The following is a 6730-nucleotide window of genomic DNA, read 5'->3' on the forward strand; positions in this document are numbered from 1 at the left end:
GCTCCCTGCTCGCTCCCTGCTCGCTCCCTGCTCGCTCCCTGCTCGCTCCCTGCTCGCTCCCTGCTTGCTCCCTCAGCCTCCCCTTCCGCTTCCCTCTCAGCCCTACACTTGAGAGCCTGGCCTCCTTTCTCTTGACCTCAGGCTTTGGCTCAGCTTCCTGGCTAATGCTCTTGTCTCTTCCCTGCAGTCCAGTGATCCCACTAATGGCCCTTTGGGTAACACCCCTGCTGGCCTGACCCAGCTCTCCTCTAGAAGCCATCCGTCAGTGCTCTCAGCAGACACTGTCTTAGCACCTGCTCGGTAGAGGATGCCAGGGACACAGAAAGGACAGGATGCGGTCTGTGCCCTCGAGGAGGTGGACAGGGCAGAACCATAAATGATTGATGACCAGTGAAGTTTTCTTGGGGCTGTACCAGATAAGAAAATTCTTTCCGGGGAACCATGGGGCGAGGGACAGGAGGCGGAAGTGAAGCCGACTCCCTGGGCAGACTCATCGTTGGAGGGGAGCTTGCTGTGGCTGCGTGAGGCAGGGAAGGACGGTCCAGGCAGCGGGAACAGTAAGAGCCAGGGCAGAGAAGTGTGAAATCTGTCTGGCGAATTTCAAGTAGCTCTGAATGGCTGAGGTGTAAAAGGCAGGATGGGGACCGAATGGCGCTGGGGTCATGGATGACTGGGAACGCCACACAGAGGAGTGTGCAGCAGAGGGAGGGACATGGTCAAATCCACACTTTAGAAAAATACAACCACACTGATCAGCCTCTCATTAAGTTCAATCCACTAGCATCCAGTGTATTTGGTGCCACTGAACAATCCATTCTGTTCAAATTCCCACTCTCCTAGATGACCGTGTTACACCTTCTCTCTCCCATGGCTTGGGGACCTCCTCCACATTTTCCTCCTCAGCTGATGACCTTCCTTCCTGTTTACTGAGGAAGCAAAGCAACCAGAAGAGATGGCACACAGCTATCCATCACCTCCTTCCAACCTACCTGACTTTGTGCTCTTCCATTCCCCAGTTGCCACAGGTGAACTCTCAACTCTATCTGAGCCCCATAGCTCCCCTCATGCCCTGGACTCCTTCTTCTCTCCCCCATGCAAGGACATCGTCCCATGAACTGACTCCCGTCTGCTAGGACATTCTCATCACCATATAAGTTTCCATCTTCCATCATCATCATCATCATTATGATTATTACTTTAACCCTACACCCCTCTCCAGCCACTGACCCTTGTCTCTGATCATTGCCACAGGAAGATTTCATTAAAGAGTGGTGAATTTTTCTCCAGCCACATTCAATGTGAAGAATTGAATCACTTAAAAGGAGAATCAAACTGGCATGCCTGGGCGTGCTCAGTTGGGTCTATTCTTGGTTTTTGGTTTTGGCCCAGGTTATGATCTCGTGGGTCATGGGCTCAAGCCCTGGGTCAAGCTCCATGCTTAGCGGCGTGTCTGCTTGAAGATTCCCTCCCTCTGCTCCTCCCCCAACTCACACACACGTGTTCTCTCTCTAAAATAAATAAATCTTCAAGAAAGTTTTTAAAAAGAGGATCAAACTGAGCAAGGAACAGGAGATTATAAAAGTGACCAGAGAGATTTGAAAAAGAACCAAATAGAACTTCTAGGAAAGAAATATATGTTAAGCGAAACTATAAATACCAATGTCTGGATTAAATAGTGGATTATACACAGCTGAAAAGATCATCCAGGGAAGTGGAAGCCATATCTAGGGAAACTACCTAGAATGTAGCACAGAGGGACAATGTGATAAACTATGAAATAAAGACTAAAGACATGGGGGCCAGAGGGAGGGTGTCACTGGTAGACTGAAAATAGCCCCTTCCAAAAGATTTCCTTGTCCTCATGCCTGGAACCTGTGAGTTTAACCATACATGACAAAAAAAAAAAAAAAAAAAGAAAAAGAAAAAAGAAAAGAAAAAGAAAGAGGGGTTCTTTGCAGAAGTAATTAAGTTAAGGGTCCGAGGATGCAGAGATTAGCCTGGATTATCAAGGGTCCCCAAATGCAATCACATGTGTCCTTCTAAGAGGAACACACAGAAGAGAAGTCAGTATGAATGCAAAGAAGAGAGAGGTTTGAAGACACTGCCCTTGAAGCCTGGAATGCAATGGCTGCCAGTCCGGGGCACTGGCAGCCACCAGGAGCTGGAAGAGACAAGGAGTGGATTCCCCCCTTGAGCCTCCAAAGGAAACATGGCCCTGCTAACATCTTGATTTCAGCCAAAGCATACTGATTAAGGGATTTGGGCTACTAGACGGTGAAAGAATGAATTTTTGTTGTTGTTAGCTCCCAAGTTAGTGGCTATGGGAAATGAATGCAATGAGAGAAAAGCAATAATCAAAAAGATAAATGCGAATAATTTTTCAAAATTGGTGAAAGATGTGAATCATGAATTCAAAAAACACAATCAATCTCATGCAAGATAAAAGTTCAAATCCACATCCATATAGAACATAATGAACCTACAGGGGAGCATGGTCAAAGAGAAAATACAATCCAAGAAAAGAGGTTTACCAACGAAAACAACAACAACAACAAACCCAAGAGTTTGTGGACAGCTGACTTTTCAACTATAACAACTGGAACCAGAGACCAAGGAAAAATAACTATCAACTAGAATTATATACCCAGCAAAACTATCTTTCGAGAACAAGGACAAAATTTTCAAACAAGCCAATATTGGATGTGTTGACCACCAATAAATCTTCAACAAAAGCACTTTTATTTTTTAGTTTTTAAAATTAATTTATTTAGAGAGAGTGAGCAAGCAGCAGGGGTGAGGCAGAGGGAGAGGGAGAGCGAATCCCAAGTAGATTCTATACTCAGCATGGAGCCCAATCCAGGGCTCAATCCCACATCCCTGAGCTGAAATCAAGAGCTGGATGCTTACCAACTCTTTGAGCCACCCAAGCACACCACAAAGACACTTTTAAATATGTATCTCAGGGCACCTGGGTGCCTCAGTTTGTTAAGCCACTGCCTTTCACTCAGGTCATGATCCTGGAGTCCCAGAACAAGTCCCCCAGTGGGCTCCCTCCTCAGCAAGAAGTCTACTTCTCCCTTTTATCCTCCCCCCTCTCATGCTTGCTCTCTCTCAAAAAAAATAAATAAAATCTTAAAAAGAAAATTAAGATTTATCTCAGGAAGAAGGAAAGTGGTCCCAGATGAAAGGTTAAAATGCAAGATAGAACAATTAGAAGAAAAGAGATAACCATGCTGATAAAATACAAATAAATACTAACTAAATAAAATACATTTTTACACAGATCCATTTTCATTCAGTGCAATTCCACATGAAATCCAAACAAAGTGCTCCTGGCATGTGACAGTCTCTTTCTATACTTTATAAGGAAAAGCAAGAGGCCAAAAAGAGCCAAGACATTCCTGAAGAATTACAAGGTGTAGACTTCGGTTTACCAGGTATCAATATGCACAATACAAAGTGATTGTTAAGACTCGTTTCAAAGCATTAGTAATTGGAGTTGTATGGGTTTGGCTCAGGACACACCAGTGGATCCAACTAGAGATTCTACAAGCAGACTCAAGCATAAACAGAAATGTGATCAAGAGAAGAGGTGGTTTTGCAAAATAAGGAAGAAAAGGAAGCATTCCATAAATAAAGCCAGGATGGTTGCTTATCCACATGGAAAATAACTGAAATTGGATCCTTACTGACACAAAATCAATTAAGGGTGAACAAAAAGACCTAAATGTGCAAGGCAAACTTTTGAAAGAAAATATAGGATCTCAGGGGAGGGAGAAGTTTCTTTAAAAAGACACAAAAAGCTCACATCATAAGAGAAACCTCGATACATTCTCCTATGTTAAGAAAAGGAACTTCTGTTCACAAAAAGTCACCACTCGGAAAGTGAAAGGACAAGCCATGGATTTGGAAATGGCATTGAAATGCAAGTAATTTAGAAAAAAATTAGGGCCCTAATATATAAAGAGCTTCTAAAGAATCAATAAGAAAAAGACAATACGCTAGAAAAAGGACTAAAGAACATAACCAAGCACTGTGCAGGCAAGGAAACAATATCGTCAATAAGCATGAAAAGACACCCAACCTCATCAGGAATGAAAGAAATGCAAGCCTAAAACCTCCATAATATGCAAACTTACACCCACCAGATTGGCACCGATGTTAAAGTCTGACAACACCAAGTGTTGTCAAGGCTGTGGAACAATGCAAGCTCTTATATGCTGCCTATGGGAGCATAGATTCCTACAGCCATTTTGGAAAGCAACTTGGCATCATCGGGTCAAGTTCAGGTGCACACGCCTTATTATCCAGCATTTCCCTTCCTGTGTGCCTCACCTGGAAGCCCTTCCATGTGTGCATCAGGAGATGTAATCAATGTGGACGGCAGCAACCATGTGTCCATAAAGAGGAGAATGGATTGATGATTTGTGGTTTATTCATACAATACGGTGCATTAAAGCAGTAAAAATGAACGCATTACAGCTGCACTCAACAACGTGGGTGAGTGTCACAAAAAACAAACAATCAAAAAATGCAACAAACACATGCCCTGTAGGAAAAAGCCATCCAGTGCTGTTTCTCTAAATTTCAAAGTCATGCAAAGTTAGACAATGTATTGTTCAAGACTGCATCCAACTGTGAGAAAACTGTAAAGGAATGATAAATACAAAATCCAGGGTAGTTATTGCCTCCAGATGGGAGGGAGAAGAAGAGCTGGGGAGACACAAGGGGGCAGCTTCAGAATCTTGTAATGTCAGCCCTCCCAAGATGGATGTGGGTATATGAATTTATTAACATTATCATCATCATCATGATCATCCTTATTAATATCTCACATTTAAGGTATGTTTTATATGGATGAAAGGTTTTCATTTCTTGTTTTGAAGATTTCATTTTTGAGTAATCTTGACACCCGACATGGGTCTCAAACCCACAACCCCGAGATCAAGTGTCTCATGCTCCACTGTCTGAGCCAGCCAGGAGACCCTGAAAGGTTCTTAATTTCGAAAAGGAAATGCAACTACCACACCTAGGCACCCATACTCCCAATGGTGAGGATGGTGTGAACTGTGGCCTTGAAATGACAGGGGAGACCTGCTGTGAGACTGTGATCCTTTCGGGGTCTTATGAGTGAAATCACCCACCATCAGCTTTATGCGAGTCTTTGTTCTTATGGCGGTGATGAGTGCGTGGCTGGGGTGATGTAGCAGGTGCAGAGGGAAAAAGGAATATGTTTGAGAGATCTTTGCAGTTCTGCAAAGTGACTGCAAAGTGGGGGTTAAACTTGATATTATGACTTCATGGCACTTACCAATTCACTTAAGTATTAGCAGAAAACCGAGCAGGGATGGCAGAGGAGAAGCAGTTATGGGCTGCAGGGGTGATGGCTGTCCTGGATGTATCTTTGAATCATGTGGATGGTTTGGGGTGGGGTTTGGTTGCGGGGGGAGGTGCATATGGAGAGAGAGAATCCCAAACAGGATCCCTGCCCAGCATGGGGTCCAACACGGGGCTCAGTCTCATCACTCTGAGATCATGACCTGAGCCCAAATCAAGAGGAGTCAGACGCTCAACCGACTGACTACCCAGGTGCCCCTCATGTTTTATTATTAATTATTATTATTATTACTACCACTACTGCTATCACTATTATTATTGGCGTGTAATTGATACATAGCATTACATCAGTTTCAGGTGTAAAACATAATGATTGGATATTTGTATATACTGCAGAATGCCCACATGCATGGTTAACTTTTATCAATACCTTGTGTGCCCCGGACCAAAGATGGCTAAATGGGGAGCTCGGAGGAAGGATGGAGGTTCAAGGATTTGCTGGAGAAGCTGTCCCAAGCCAGGCCTAGCAGCCCAGTGTGGAGTCCACAGCCGCTCCAGCCCTCGGGCAAACTCCCGGGGAGTTTACTGGTCACCCCCTGGGCCCAGCACAGAACCCTTCTCCCTCATGGCTTCCTGTTTACCTCCTAACACTGCCCGGCATCCTGTCTGGGGAGGCGTGCACACCGTGGGCAGTGGCTACACCTGGAGAGACTCTGTCTTGGTGGGCCTCGAGGGAACCTGAGTCCTGACCTCCCTCTGAGGGCAGAGTCTTTGGAGATCCGCCCAGGGGCCTTGACACCCATGATTAACCCTGACTCAGTCTCCACGGTATTCTTCTTGTCCCTGGAACCCCAAATCATTTCTGGGAGGGACTTCGGGGGTCACCTGGGCTACATTGCCTCTGAAGACCAAGCTGGGCCAGACTTGTGTCTCCGGCCTCTCTGAAGATTTCCTGAGAGGAAGACTCCACTGATTCTTCTGGGCAACTTTTCTCCCTTTGAACAAGAAGCCCTCTTGAAAAACCTTGAGGCAAAGGGGACTGTCAGGGACACACTGCCCTGTTCAGTCTGCAGTGGCTTCCCTTTCACGGAAGGCAACTGGGCATTGCCTACCAAGAGTTTCCAGGGGTGCCTGACTGACTCAGCTGGTAGGGCATATGACTCTTGATCTCAGGGTCATGAGTTCAAGCCCCGTGCTTGGTGTGGAGCCTACCTTAAAAAAAAAAAAAAAAAAGAGAGAAAGAGAGAGCTTCCAAATCACCTTAACCCATATAGTTTCCTAATAAAATTCTCCTAAATAAACCACTGGACAACTGTATAAAGAGGCACTTGAAAGTGCCTTAAAAAACTTTAAAAACTTAAAGTTTTTTTTAAAAAAACCTTAAAGTAAAGTA

The sequence above is a fragment of the Mustela nigripes genome, chromosome 14 (assembly GCF_022355385.1).
Source record: "Mustela nigripes isolate SB6536 chromosome 14, MUSNIG.SB6536, whole genome shotgun sequence".
Taxonomy (NCBI): domain Eukaryota; kingdom Metazoa; phylum Chordata; class Mammalia; order Carnivora; family Mustelidae; genus Mustela; species Mustela nigripes.